The following is a 15,708-nucleotide window of genomic DNA, read 5'->3' as shown; positions in this document are numbered from 1 at the left end:
CCTCAATTTGACATACTAGACTATGAATCCTAAAGACTGGTATACAGTTACTGCACTGGCTGAACTTTTCTCATGCCAACAACTATAGAACATTTTGAATAGTGTTTTAAAATTTTATTTTGATGAAAGTTAAGAAAAAAACCCTTACTTATACACTAAAGAAAATAAACATAAAATGATCTACCCCCGACTCGCAAAAGTCCCATGGCCTGATCCTGGCCAGCAGGAGCAGCTTGTGTTGAGGAGCAGGGGCCAGATGCAGCTGAGCTGCCAGCCACCTCGATGTGGTTCCCTGGTGTCACGGTCTGGGTGAAGGATGGTGCAGAGCCGGTGTTCTGGGCAGCACCCCGGTGGGGTCCCAGCCACTGCAGGATGTTTCCGGCCTACTGTGATTTGGGCTCCAGCTGGCAGGACAGCTTGTAGCTGCAGGAGAGAGAGGCAGCTGTGAGGCCACCATGAGCCACGCATCAGGTCCCCACTCAGTGACTGCCCCGCTGGAATCCTGGGTCCCCAGCAGTTCCCATGCAACAGGGCTTGATGCTGGTCATGGAGTCATGGCCACAGGCTCTCTGCAACTGGCCACAGGAGAGCCTCCTCTAGGCCACGTGGGGTGGCTGACACCTGTAATGTCAGTACTTTGGGAGGCTGAGTGGGGTGGATTGTTTGAGGCCAGGAATTTGAGACCAGCCTGGATAACATCGTGAAACCCCATCTGTACCAGAAAAACAGCAGAACAGCAGGACATGGTGTCTGTACATGCTGTACCATGTCCTGGGACATGGTGTACAGCGGTAGTCCCAGCTGCTTGAGAGGCTGAGGAAGGGCTTGAGCCCAGGAGGCAGACATTGCATTGAGCAAAGATGGTGACACTACAGTGCAGCCTGGGCAACAGAGCCAAACCTTGTTAAAATAAAATGGAGAGCCTTCTCCCACCCTCTGCCCATCTGCTAGGCCCTCACCTCTCCTTGTCACTAAGCTGCTCCATTCTTGGGAAATAGGTGACAAATTTATCCAAAGGCTGAAGCCTGTAATTCATGGCAGCCACTTGGAGCAGCTGCATTTCCTGCAGAACTCGGACCTCCTAGAGACAGAAGGCAGGATGCTGACAGGGCCTGGGTGGAAGATGCTGAGGGGGGGCTTTGGTAGGCAGGGAGAAGGGGCTGGTCTCTAGGGCAGTTTTCTGAAGGGGCCCTATGTAGTCCCCAGCCTGCTCTCAGAGTTGGATGTAAACATCCCCTCCTGCAGGAATTGGTCTTTGATCCAGTGCCTTTCCCAATTTCTACATGAGGATAGATCTCTTCCTGCTGTGTGTGTCAAACCCTCCCAGTAACTTTCTAAGATGTAGAGGACGGAGCCAGGGAGTGTCCTGCCCAGGGTGGACTGTGAGGTCCACATCCCCACCCTCCTCCAATGTGAATGTCCCAGCTGCTCACCTTCCTCCTCTTGTTGCTGTTGCCCTGGAAGGCAGACAGAGTCCATCAGAAAGGTCCCTGGCCCACAACCAGCCCCACCCCACCCCTTCCCATGCTGTACTACTGCTAGGGTCACCAGGGTCAGGGGATGTGCACATGACAGGATTTGGATATGCCTCAGACTCCATGCTCTAGAGCAGGGAGCATGGGAGCTGAGGCTCAGGGACACTCTGCCTCAACCCTGTCTGATGACAGGGAAACTGAGTTCTGTTACAGAAAAAAAGCGCTCAGTGACCCTGGAACTGCCTGCCCTTGGAGAGGCTCAATTTCACTCTCCAATTACAGGACTACCCTGGTGAGTCGCTGAGTCCAGTTCAGCCCACATCTCAGCAGCTTTCCAGTCAGGCAGCTCTGCAGCTTCACCACTCAAGGATAGGGACTGGTGGCTGCCATGGAGCCTCCATCTCGCAGAGGTGATGAGATGGGCCTGACACCCCCACCTGCAGGAGCAGTTGTGAGGCTCTCAGGAGAGCAGGTTTGCCAATGGCTGAGATCTAAGGGCTCGGTCCAGGCCCCTCTCCTCCCAAGCCTCAGGCTCCTGGTTCCCAACCAACCTGCCCCAGGCTCACTCACATCCAGATCGTCCGGGATGGCCGAATCCAACCTCTGTAACACAGTCAGAAAATCCCCCAGGAAGGGGACCACACCCTGTGCCAAGGAGGGTTGGGGAGGTGGTGATGAGTATTGGCCATCAGATGGCTGCCCACTGTCCTGTCCCATGAAATCCCATCAGCCCCTGTCTTCCAGAACCCCCCTCCCTAGGTCTCCCGGATGGAGCAACCAAAGACCCTCAGCTGCCTTTCCCAGTTCTCTGCCTCCTCTATCCCAGATGACCTCCAAGTCTAGCAAGCACTCCTAGTTATTAAAATCCCACTCTATGGTGGGATTTTAACAATTCACAGGGGCATGTGGTCCCAGCCTTACCCTTCCCCACATCCACTCTGAGTCCAGCTTTCCCAGACCCTTGCTCTGGTCTCTCGAATGGAGATTTTCCAGGCCCAGTGTCCACAGGAGGACAGGGCTGGGTGGAAGCCCCCACTGTCTTGATATGGAGGCCTCCAGCTGGCGGGGAAGGGAGCCCTGTCCTGTGATCCCCTGCAGCCCCTCCATGAATAAGGCTCGCTCACCTTCTTTTGCCTCCGCAGCCTCATCTGCGCTCTCTGTGGGTTCCTCTCCTGGGTGGCCACCTTAAAGCTCCCCGCCTGCCAGGTGTCAGTGATGGAGACAGTGAGGCTCTCCTCCCCTCCCCAAGTTATACCCCAGCCATCCCGCACTTGGATCCCCAGGGACTGGCATGAGTCACCTGGCACAGTGCTCATTCCACTGGCCCAGCTCTACACTCCTGTGTGTGTCACCCAGTCAGGCAGCCGGGCCTGCCTGAGACTGTTCTCTCTTCTGTAAAGAGCAATGAAAACCACAGCTACCTCACAGGGCCTCCTGAGTACTTTTTCCTATTCCTGTTGCCATTGTTCTCATCCTCATCCCTCTGAGGAAGAACCAGGCATGAGCACCCTCAAATTGCTTTCTTTTCTTGAACCTCGTTTCTGTCCTGTGAGGGCTGCACTACAGGCTCAGCATCCCTTCATTTTCCAGAAGAGCAAACAGAGGCCCAGAGTGGAGAATGACTCCCCAGGACCCCAAAAGACAGGGCGCCTCCTGCCTGTCCTGGAGGCTGTGTCTCGGCTGCCTTCACCCAGTATCTCAGCACCACCACCCATCAGGGTCCTGTTCTCTGGAGTCTCTTGAGTGTCTAGGTCTGCAACCAGGCACAGTAATGATGGGAAAGGGACAGGGCGTTTTAGGAGACCTGGTTAAGTGGCACCTGCCTATCTGAGCCCCGCTGGAGTCTGTGACACACAAACTGCATTTTAACCATGTCAAAGATTTTGCGTTGCCATTGATCCCTCAGGGGACTTCCATGCACAGAACTCTCTCTTCCTCTACTCAGGATGTGGCCTCCTGTGTCCCCATCTCTGACTGACATGGCAGGGTTTTCCAGAATCGTGGGTGGGGTGACATGTTGCCTTCTCATTTGCATGGAAGATTCTGAGATCTGGTCAGGGAGGATCCCCTAGGAATGCCTGAATCCCCCACATGCTTGTCATGAACATGTGTCACTGCTCACTGGTGAGAATCCTGTGACATGAACCTTTTCAAGTGTCTGCAAAGGGCAGAGCAGGGAGTCCCAGCAAACACATATGTCTGTCCCAAGCATGCCCATTGGTACCCATAGCTGGGCAATCCACTGGACTCCCTGGCACATGAGCTTCCTCTGTTGTCGTTTCCCCTCTCCCGCAGTGTGGATAGAGGCCCCTGCCCATGGAGGTGCACTGTAGACAGAAGCAGCAGCAGAGGCCTGGCTTCCTGAGGAATTACTGGCCAGTTTGAGATAGGAAGAAAGTCCCACCTACCATGAACACCCCCCAGCCTGGAGGAAGCTCCATGCCAGCAGCATGGACCAGCATGAGAGCCAGAGCCCTGCTAATGCTGCAGCTCATCACCCCTGCTCAGCAGCCCAGCAGCCATTGCCACATCCCATTTCCAGGGCCTCCTACCCCTGTGCCCCCACGTGCCTGTCGATCCACACACCTCTCTTCCTGTTGCCCAAGGTAGGCATGGAGGGAATTTTTCAAGTCCACTTTTAGTAGGTAAGTCAAAACAAAACAAAATAACTACTGCACACTGGCTCCAATGACCTTCCAAACTCACTCTTTTCTCTGACCCTTAAACACTTGTCCTGCATCTCCAAGACTCCACTGTACCTTGATCAGCAGGTCCCTCTTCACTGCAGTGTCTTTTTTGCAGAGTTCTTTTAGATATTTTGTGCTTTTGCTATGGACAGAGGAAAGAAAGAAGGGTAAATTTGGGAAACACTGGGGAGATTTGTGAGTTCCAATCCAATCCCTTTTGTTTGAAAATCCAGATAATCCCAACTTCCTGGGTGAGAGTTTCCAGTGGGGTCCTCTGATGACAAGGGCTCCAGAGGAACAGGATGGGAGTTTTCATGCTCCTCGCCTGGGCCCCGTCTCCACTTCACATGAGCCACTGTTTGTTTACAGTTAGCTTTTATTTGGACACAGTTCCACTGCTGGATACAAACACCTGAAAGTCTCCAGTTGGCTCTAGTCTGTTCCTGATGGTTAAAAAACCGTAGTCCCGAGTTGGAAATCCTTGCCTAGAAGTCCAGGGCAGCTTAGTGACCACACCCACCAGTCCATCCCTGCCTTGTGTCCCTGGACTCCAAGAACCTTTCAGAGTCATTGAGGGCACGTGGGGAGACATACGGTCCCTAGGTCAACCCTGGTGCTCCCATGGAGAGAGTCCTCCTCACCTGGACACTGCTGCCCATGTCTTGTGTAGCCGATGTATTGGTTTGCTGCACAGTGCGGAGACGATGGCGTGCACCGTGGAGAAGTTGTTGAGGCTTAGGCACTCCTGAAGAGGGAAGAGTGAGCTGTGAGGTCCATGGGTGGAGCCTGGCCCACTTCAGCCTCAGCTCCCTCTGCTGAGATCTCCCCTCCTGGACGAAGCAGAGGCCTGGGAACCCTTCGGAGGGCACACCTGGGGCCGAGTGAATGTCACTCATCTAGGAGGATTTTAGTTCAACCCAAGGAAGAACCCAGGTCAGAAGTGAGCAGCTACCACTGGGCCGCGGGAGTCAAGGTCAGTGAACGTCTGGCAACAACCTCCTAGGGGATGTGCAGGGCTCAGGCTAGCGATACAGAAGCCAATCCTGAAAGCCGATGGAGGAGAAGAGCCAGTTCCCCTTTTTCAAAGAGGGAAGCCTCAGGCCCAACCATGGCTTACCCTGGCCACCTTGATCCAGTGCTCCACCACCCTGGCCCTGTCCTGGGCCCTCATGCTGTGGTCCCCGAGGCAGGAGGTGGTGACACAGTTCTTGAGCCTGTTGAAGTGTGCGACGGTGGCACGAACTGTGGGTGCCACGTGCTCATTCCCCTTCTGATGTCGTTGGCCCCAGATGGAGCCCAAGCATTCGTAGAGCTCCACCTTCTTGAACAGATCCTTTTGGGGAGAATGAGAGTGTCATGGATACAGCACACTCCAGCTCAGGGTCACCCATAGTCCCAGGCAGGGACTGAGCTCACAGTCATCCGTGGTCTCTGGCAGGAAACAAGCTGGAGCTCAGAAAGCTTTAAAATGGGCTCCAGAAGTGTGGGAGTCCCTGGGTTTGATTTTCTGCCCACCGAGGGCCCTGAATGCATCATGGCCCAGAACCCAACAAGGGTGGGAAGAGAGAGTGACATTTTCTCCCAGGCCATCTGCACTCCAAGGACTAGAAGGTGGCTTAGGCCTGTCCGTCCTGAGACCTTGTCTTCCTCCCATCCCAATCAGCCCTCTTCTCCTCCTCTCCATACTGGTGCACTTTCCTTGTGGCAGCTGCAACTATGGGCTCTGGTTGGGTGTCTGCCGTAGAATCTAGTATGCATCAAGTACCTAGTAAGCGCTGAGGGTTGTGAGGCTCCTGAGCAGCTCTGTGAGTGACCCATGGCCCTGCCTGCCCCTCAGTGATCACCTGCCCTGTCCTGCTTTCTGTCCATCCCCTGTCATTCAGTCTGCACGGTCACTCTGTGCAGCTGGCACGGGCGATGTCCCATCTCTGCTGTGCATGTGCAGACAGGGAAGGCTTGTGGGTGAGGAAACTCATCCAGATCCCATGGTTGGTAAGAAGTGGGGCTGAAATTGGACCCAGGGCATTGGCCGCCCCTCAGGGAGAGGCCGGTCTGAGACAGTTGGTGCCAGAGTCACAGCCTGCAAAGCCCAGCTGCTCACCACATCCATGAGGGTCAGCTGCTCTGCCAGCAGCCTGGGAGGGAAGGTTGTGATGTCCGGCATCTCCTCACGAGGTGGGTTCTTCACAGCCCCGGAACAGGGGGACTCTGGGGCTGACTGTATCTCCAGCACTGTTCCTGGAGGGGGCCCTTCTTTTGGTGCTGGCCCTGGTGCTCAATGTAGATATCTGGGTGCATCCAGGCTTGCATGTGACTCTGGCTTCAGAGCAGGCCCCAGGTCCGCCAGCAGTGGTGGTGCTGGCTCCAGGGCCAGCATTGTTAATGGGTGTTGCCCAGGAGGTGGAGTAGGATCTGGAAAAGGGGAAAAGGTCACCCCACCAGTCACTTTTCACTGGACTTTCCAAGCACAGAAATGACCGGATGGAATTTAAGGGAATTGTAGCCCCAAACCACCACCCCCGGAAAGTCTTCCAGACTGCAAGCCACCTCACCATCTGGCTTGGCCTCGTTGGGCTCCGGAAGCACCAACTGGCCTAGGACAAGTTCCTGGTGGTCCTCCACGCCCAGTCCAGGCCAGGTGAAGTTCCTGAAGGCCAACTTTATCCGGAAAGATGACCGTTGTGGGGGCTGATAGCAAACTGAAGTGTTTTCAAGGGGCCAGGTGAACAAAATGGAGGTGATGGTGCTGGTGATGGAGTAGACAGCTGAGTCAGAGGCCTGGCCTTCTCCCACACAACCCTCCAGGGCACACTTGTGTGGTTCTGGGTCCCTGACCTGTTGCAGCCTGTGTAGAGGACAGCCCCACCCTACCCCAAGCCATCAGTGCTGTCCTGGAAGGGGCAGACCTGTCCATGCACCATGGCTGTACAGACCCTTTTGCACCCCGGCGTCCCACTGACATTCTCTTCCCAAGACCCTGGAGCACAGCACTGTGCACCTGGGCACTCAAGACTGCAGCTCCAGGCTGATTTGTGAGCAGCTTGCTCATCAAGCTCCAGCTCTGGCTCCCCTGTTCCTGGGGTTAGGAGGGGAGGGGCAGATGTTGGGTGGAGGAGGACAGGGAGATCTGGGAAGCCATGGTGCTGTGGTGGGTCTCTCAGTGGCCAGCTGTGACCCCAGCCTCCCCTCTCCTTTGCAGGGAACCTAAGTCTCCATTTACAGAAGTCACTATATGCCTCTTACAGGGGAAGTCCCCAGATGTCAGCCTTCTTGTGGGCATTATAAGAAGTATGAGCCCCAGGGCTCTTTTAGCGTCTCCCCAGCCAGAGTCCACATCTTTTCCCCCATGTTTTGTGGGTGAAAACGACTTTCAGAATCCTAAATTCACCCAGTTTATACTTGTTGCTGGGCTCCGTCATTCTAGTCAAAATCTGGGAGGATGCCACCATACGTAGAAGAGGCCATGAGGGTTTCCCCTCTAACATTCTGTAGATACGACCTGTTTATTCTGTCTACTGTGATTGCCTGACTCAGTAGAGTCGATACTGAGGGATTGCCATCGGCTTTGTTTATGAAATTATGCCAAACCACAAGAAGAGCGATGCAAAAATGAGGTGTTTTGTATGTATGTGTTGAATGAGTGAACCCCAACCGTTGGTGAACCCCATTGAGCCTCTCCAGATGTCTGAGTGGGCCTGTGGCTCTCTTTTCAGCACCAAGTGTCCCTTCTTCTGTCTGTGTCGAGGAGAGAGACCAGCCAGAAAGAATCTCAGACATCCTTACCAGTTCCATCATAGACTTGCTTTTCTATGTGCTTTTCCAAACATCGAGGGATATGGGCCATTGAGACAGAATGCTGAGAGCTACTTCAGTGAGGGGGAAGAGAAAAGTAATAAACATGAATCACAGCACCTCCAGCAGATATCCAGAGTTTTAGGCTCTAGGGACCCCTTTTTTTTTGCCGTGTCTTAGATCATTCAGTCCCTACAAGAACTCTGTGAGGTTCATCTTCTCACTACTCCCTGTTCCAGAGGGCCAGCCGAGTCTCTGAGAGCTGCATCTTCAAGGCACAGTCAGTAGGGGACAGAGGCACCTCTGTGCCTTGTAGGGGATGGGCACTCACCTTCTAACCAGTAGTTCCAAAAAATGTGGCACGGTGATAAAGTCCCAGGAGGGGCCCAGGCAGGTGGCATAGGAGGAGATGGGTTTAGTTAGCAAGGCTGGAACCAGGGAGTCCAACAGCTTCTCCCTTGTGCTGGGCTGGAAAGTTGGCATCCTGCAGATCTGATTTTCATACTAGGGGGAAAAGGAGGGACATGGGAGTCAGTGGTAACACTGTGAACCACCAGAGGATCGGGATCTGGAACTCACACCAAGAAGCATCAACCCTTCAGGGACTTGTGCATGTGGAGAACCTGGGTGCCCATAGTGAAAAGGGTTCTAGGCTTTCAAAGTAAAATTGCATGTGAGGATGGAGAGTGATAAATGATTCTTGCTTTCAAGGCATTGTCACGGTGTTTGTTAGCTGTTGGGCAATGGCACCCTGTGAATCAGCAGCCTGCATGAAGAGCATCATCCCTGCAATCCTCACAAATCACCCTCATGGTAGAGAAGAGACACGGGCTTTTGGATTTCACATGGCTGCTGAACAGCACCTGGGTCAGAAGGGAGCACCTTCCACAGGGAGGACTGCATGAAATTCCCTCTAGGCCACCTGAGGCTCCACCTCTGATATGGAGGGGAAGGGCCTGGAGAGGCCTGGTCCCCTCTTCATTTTAGCAGCAGGGCACAGGACAAGACGCTCTAGTAGAAGAACCTTTTGACTTAAAGGGATAGGATTGTTTTTGTTCTTTCAACATGAACGTGAGTCTGGAGAAACAGCTACGGCCATCCCAGCCCTGGGCAAGGGGAAGATGCCGGAAAACTCCAGGGTGGGAGGGAGCACATCCCAAGGCCCAAGATCTGCCAGACAACTGGGGAAGAGAAAATGCAGGCAGGTATTGAAGCCGTGAAAGGTTACGCAAATGTACGTTTGAAACTGGAAATGAAACAAGGTGATTTTCTCTGCCACACGAACAACAGATTGGCAAAACGTTAAAGCATGTTAGTGTTCAGGGGAGGCTGCGTTCAGAGAAGCAGCTACCTTCAGAGGCTGCTGGTGACTGTGTGACCAGCTGGAACTCTTTTGGACAGTCAACTGGCTAGAGATGTTGAAACTTGATGACTGCATATCCTTTCACCCAGATATCCCTTTCCCGGGTGTCTATCTTCCGCAGGGGATTTGTGTATTTTATGGATTGAATTGTGTCCCCTCCCCCAAATGTAAATGTTTCTATTCTCAACCCCAGAGACTCAGAATGTGACTGTGTCTGGACACAGAGTTCTCCAAGAGGTAATTCAGGTGAAGTGAGTTCATTAGGGTGGCCCCTAATTTAATATGCCTGGGGTTCTAACAAGGAGAGGTGGTGAGCGCACAGAGACGTTGAAGAGAAGACCCTGTGCTGACCGAGATAGAAGTCACCATCTCCACGGCAAGGAGAGAGGCCCAGAGAAACCACCCCAGTCTGACAGCTTGACATTGGAGTTCCAGTGTCCAGAATTGTGAGGAACCAGATTTCTGTGGTTAAGCCCTTCAGTCAGCGTGGCATGTTATGGCAGTCCTGGCAAACTGCTCCAGCCTGTTAGGACACACATAGGATTATGCTCCCTGCAGAACGGCTTCCTAGAAAGGGAATTTTATCATGACATGCTCCACCAGCATTGAGAGGCTGACCCGCTGTGGAACATGGCCTCCCTTAAGGAATATTACAGTGAGATGTGAGGGTACAGCTCCTGCCCGATTGGCCTGCAGGGATGAGTTCTGTGAGATGACACTTTAAAGACAAATGCATGGAGTAGCTTCACCTTCTGTTGCTGTAGTCAACCACCCCCCCACCCTTGTTTGTGTAAAAGTTCTGTATTTTAAGTCCTGGAAGAGGTCTGGCAGGGCAGCAGAGCTGCCTGTTTGTTGCCCGAGATACCCTTAGGGTGGGGAGTTAAAATGATAACAGTATGAGTATGTTGCTATTGTTACCATTATACTCAATTCTTGTGGCAACATGCTGAGATACTTCTGGCATAGCATAAAGTGAAAACAGAAGGATTTTCTCTGATCTTCCTCTGATAGGTGAGAGGGACTTTGCCTGTAACCAAGTTGTCACTGGGGACTGATGGCAGCTAGATTGCTTTGGGATAGGACAGTGGGTCACTAAAGTGGGAAAGCCCTAGGACAGAGCTTAGGGAGTCCCCATATTTGTGTTGGAGTCCTGGGCCCACCCTGGTTTTCTGGAGTCCCTGTCTGTGGAGACCCTTCTGTGCCCCGTCTCACCCCAGACCAGCACTGGCCGTTGTTGGTGGCATGGTGCACCTGTCCTTTAACGAAGTTGGAGAAATGGAATCCATCCAGCAGCTCCTGCTTGATCCACTGTGTGGAGCTCTACAAAGAGAGTGCCCAAGAGCCGGGCCAAGAGGTGTCAGTGGCCTGTCTGGTTGACCCCACAATGGGATACCCCCATTAGAACTTCTCCTAGCCCCCCCCCTTCCCCAACAATATTTGCCACATAGGAGCATCTGCATAGACCTCCAGCCGGAGAAGGTTGAGTTCTCTGGCAGATGACAGCTTGAGGTCTTGGGATTCAGATCTGAGTAGACAAAGTGTGTCCTCAACACTCACCTTCCCACCCTGCCAGGCATGGTCTGGGCTGTGAACCTGACAGGCTCGAAACACCTGACAACCAGCCTGCTCCTGTCCAGGGAGGGCCCCTCATCTCCTGTTTCCCCCATACACATGGGGAGGGGCTCGGTGCTGCCGTGACGGGCAGAGCTGAGGCCTGGCCTGGACGTGCCTGCCCTGGGCCCTGTGTTACCTGTGGGTGCCTTCTGGCAAAGGGCCAGAGGCGTCGAGGGTGAGGGTTGAACCAATGTCTATATTCTTGAGAAAGACTCTCATTTTGGCCTCTCCTGCGACGAGGAGGTCGGCAGCATGTCGGGACACAGCAGGAGAACATGTTGTTCTCCGGAGTGTCGCCCACCAAATGAGCTGGAAATGGGGCTGTGTGTATAATATGGGTGCCTAGTTACCAGAATTCTAAGTTCTATTGGGGATCTGTCAGCAAGGAAGTGAGGTCACATCTTGCAGGTTCCATCCTGTAAGCTCCTCCTTTCCATGAGACCTACTCACAGGTCCCTCTGGGTTTCTGATCGCTCACCCTCCCCCATCAACTCCTTACCTTTCACCGTTAAGCAAAAGTGTGCCTCTTCAGCACCTTGGGAAGAGAAGACCGGAATATAACCATTCTTCCAGGTTTGAGGAGCCAGTGCTGGGTCAAGAGCAGCCTTTTATCATAGCAGTTGTGAGACCCTAGAGAACTCCTTTGGTGTTTTGGGGCCTCCTCAGCTTGAACAATGGGGATTATGCTAGCATCTCCTTCCTAGGCAGCTCATGAGGTGTGTTTGAGATAAATCTTAAAAACTCATGGTGTGGTGTTCCCTGTAGATTTTGCACACCCTGCAAGATGGAAGAACTACAAGAAGGGGTGAGAAGTAGCATGGAATACAACTCCAGTGGGCCTGGGGTCCACAGTGTGATCTCAGGAAAAACGAATTTTGCTCTGGGCCTCGTCTTTCATTCTCCACCAGTAGAGGTTGAGATTAAATGAAATTCAGACATCCTTTTCTGACATTGCACCTTCCAGTGCGTTCCCATTTTATTTAGAACCAGACCCTGTGCCTCATCTCAGCCTTGGGTGGGTAGTATCCACAAAGACAGCACTGAGGGGTTAGTGACTCCCTTCTGAATGATGGAATAGGACACAGATGGTGGAATAGCACTTCTGAGCTAGTTCAGGCTGTTACAGCCAAGATCCGTAGCCTGGGGAGCTCATCAAGAAGAGAATTGTGTTTCTCCCAGTTCTGGAGGCTGGAAGTTGGAGATCAGGGTACCAGCCTGGTCAGGCCTTAGTGAGTACACTTCTGTCCCATTCACTGAGCTTTTACAGGTGCTGTCCTTTCCTTGGAGGATGGCTCAACTTCAGGAGCATGGGTAGATCTCCATTCAAAGCCCAGTTCTCACTTGTAGCTTGGTGATCGTGAGGAAGTCATAGAACATCCCTGTGTCTGTTTTCTCCTCTGAGAAATGGTGTTAGTGAGAATTGCTTCCTTTTTTAATTACAGAAAATAAAGCATGCAAAGAAGTTAACTCGGTGCCATTGGGCAGAGAGTGAGAGTCCAGCAAACCAGAGAGATCAGCTTGCCCACAACAGTGGCAAGGAGTGCGGAGAGTGGGTGAGGCTGGGGCAGAAAGCAGGCCAGCCTGCCAGAGCCCAGGAACAGGTGAAGGGCAAGAGTGAGCTCCTCACCCTGAATTCTCAGGGGACACAGGCATGCAGGGTTTGTGGGGAGCACAATCATCAGGACTGCCCTCATTCCCCTGGTTCCCTCCATATCTGATGTGGTCCCAGGGCCCCCTCTCCCTGTTTCCCCTCTCTGCCCTGTTTTCTTCCTGGCTGCCCTCCCAGGACTCATTTTGGGCCCTGGTCAGGTGGAGTCTTGAGGTAACTATAGGCTCCTCTGAGGTTCAACCTACCGTTTGTTGAGACCTCTGAGCTTAGAAACCACCTCCAGCCTATACCCGAGAGAGGGCTGGAGGGAGCTGACAGTGCAATGGCGGTTTTCCCTGGGGCAGCCACTCCAGGGCCTGCTGGCAGGTATCTGCTGAACTTGAGCTTTCTTTTGGGCCTCTGGGGTTCTGAGGTGTGATTTTCCCTCTTAAGATAGGCTGATCCCCCAGTGGGTGCCTTAGCCTCAGAAATGGTTCCCGCTGAGCTGGGAGCTGTGCTCTACCTTCAGTTTCCTAGGACACCTCACCCTGGCCCTGCCCATTCTGACTTCCGAAGCCCAAAGAGAGGGTCTGTAGAAATTGCTAGATAGGAAAGGGCTACAAATAAGTCATCGGAGGTGTATTTACATAACAAATGTTTTTTAGTCATTACTATACATCTACCTCAGCAAAGGCGATATTTAAAAATGTTAATACCCTGAGTCACCCTACAGAGAGTTGTATTTATTTGATGGCGTAGGAGACAGTCATGTTCTGTTTTGTTTTTTCTTTTTTGAAATGGGATCTTGTGGTGTTGCCCAGGCTGTAGCAGAGTTGCATGATCATAAGCAGCCTTGACCTCCCAGGCTCAAGGAATCCTCCCTTCTCAGCCTCTCAAGTGGCTGGGACTATGGGCATGCACCACCATGCCATGCCATATTTTTTTGTAGAGGCAGGGTCTCACTGTTCCACCCAGGCTTGTCTTCAAGTCCTAGCCTCAAGCTGTCCTACTGCCTCGGCCTCCCACAATCCTGAGTTGACAGACATAAGCCACTGTGCCTGGCCATGTTTCTTTTAAGAGCTCCCTTAGTATTTCTTTTTTTTTTTTTTTTTTTTTGAGACAGAGTCTCGCTCTATCGCCTAGGCTGGAGTGCAGTGGCCGGATCTCAGCTCATTGCAAGCTCCGCCTCCCGGGTTTACGCCATTCTCCTGCCTCAGCCTCCCGAGTAGCTGGGACTACAGGCGCCCGCCACCTCGCCCGGTTAGTTTTTTGTATTTTTTAGTAGAGACGGGATTTCACCATGTTAGCCAGAATGGTCTTGATTTCCTGACCTCGTGATCCACCTGTCTCGGCCTCCCAAAGTGCTGGGATTACAGGCTTGAGCCACCGCACCCGGCCACCCTTAGTATTTCTAATGGGCATCCAAGCAAAGAAGGCTTTGCTTGCAGAAGGCTGTGGAACCCTCCTGAGGGTGCATTTTCTTCACAGCCAGCAGATTGTTCCCTGAAGTGTCTGCTTAGCAGTGCACAGGCTATTTATATCCAGGACTTTGGGGAGCTGTTGGGTTTGGGGACTGGCTGGGGCGTGAGTGTTGGCTCTGGGATCTGTCACAGAGGTCACAAGGTGCAAAGAACTGGTCTCACTTAATAATGACTTACCCATTTTGTGGTTCTGTTTATATTTTTTCATCTCCCTGGACTGTAAGGCTTGCTAGGACAGGGACCGTGTCTTCTTGCTCCCTGGTGCCTGACTCGCAGGAGCTCTTGAGAAATATTGAGTGCATGAATGACACTTTTGGTTTCTGTGATATGTGCAGGGAAGGAGGTGTTAATGGGACATGGAGGAGGCACCCCTGTCCCAGCTTAGGGGATAGGGAGTCCAGGAAGACTTCCAGGAGGAGGCGATACCTTGGTTGAAGCTTAAAGCCTGAGTTGCAGCTAACCAGCTGGAGCATTTGGGGAGGGGCATCTGGCAGAAGGTGCCACGTGAGCAATAGTATGGAAGTGAGCACTTAGTACCACCTTTGGGGACCAGGGCTGAGGGTCAGTGGTCCAGGCAGGGCTGGAGATGCTGGTTCATGCTTCTTGTCCTGAGAGTCTCAGGTGCCTGTGAGAGTGGCAGAGTGGCACAGCCTGCCCTCCGCTCCCATTGCTCTAGTGGTTGTTGAGGGGCCTTTGAGTTACCCCCTCTTCTCCCCACTTTGCCCACATGCTCAGAATTATATTTATTTTTTATGAAACAGAGTCTGGGTCTGTTTCCCCAGCTGGAGTGCAGTGGCATGATCTCGGCTCACCGCGACCTCCACCTCCCAGGTTCAAGTGATTCTCTTCCCTCAGCCTCCTGAGTAGCTGGGATTACAGGCGTGTACCACCATGCCTGGCTAATTTTTGTATTTTTAGTAGAGACAGGGTTTCACCATATTGGTCAGGCTGGTCTCAAACTCCTGACCTCAGGTGATCCACCAGCGTCGTCTTCCCAAGGTGCTTGGATTACAAGCATGAGCCACTGTGCCCGACCAGAGAGTTATTTTTAAAGCCACCCTGCAGGGCCCTCAGGCACCATCTCCAGGATCTCATTCAGGCCTCCCACCTTACCCCTAAGAAGGAGGGGTGCTGGTTACCACTCACCTCCCTTTACAGATATCCACATGAGGTTGGAAACTTGCCCAACATCACACATACAGTGAGTAGCCGAGGATTCGACCCCAAGTCAGTGACTCCACATACTGGGCTCTCAGCCTCTCTCAGCTGCCCCCTGACACCCTGTTCTTTATGCTAATTTGCTGGTTCCAAAAGAAATGAGCTCCCTATCATTGGAGGAATGCAAGGAAATGTTGGAGCACCCCTTAGAATGGATGCTGCGGAGGGATAAAAGCCTCTTGACCACCTGGACCTTTGTGGACCCGCATCTCCTGAATGATCCCCTTTAGGTGTGATTGGGCAGTCTCGTCAGGCACCCCAGGTCTGCTAACTCCCAATGAGGTGTTTCTTTTGGTCCTCAAGTTCAGAGAAGCTGAGTAATCCCTTCTCACGGGTTTCCTAGTACCTTGATTTTCAGATGACCCAGTTCTAGGCGGAACTGGAGGCAGGGCTTTAAGGCCATCAGAGAGGCCTAGTTTGAGTTCCAGCAGTGCCCTTTCCTGGCTGTGTGACCCTGGGAAAAATTGCATAAACTCCTTGAGCCTCAGTT

At 52.7% G+C, this 15,708-nt stretch overlaps 1 pseudogene; it reads right to left on the bottom strand.

The window, feature by feature from the left end:
* Positions 1-155: 155 nt before the first annotated feature.
* LOC713249 (ral-GDS-related protein-like) lies at positions 156-7,211 on the bottom strand (annotated as a pseudogene).
* Positions 7,212-15,708: the final 8,497 nt, after the last annotated feature.

This window comes from Macaca mulatta, chromosome 10, assembly GCF_049350105.2.
Source record: "Macaca mulatta isolate MMU2019108-1 chromosome 10, T2T-MMU8v2.0, whole genome shotgun sequence".
Taxonomy (NCBI): domain Eukaryota; kingdom Metazoa; phylum Chordata; class Mammalia; order Primates; family Cercopithecidae; genus Macaca; species Macaca mulatta.
This window is presented reverse-complemented; position numbering and strand designations above follow the sequence as displayed.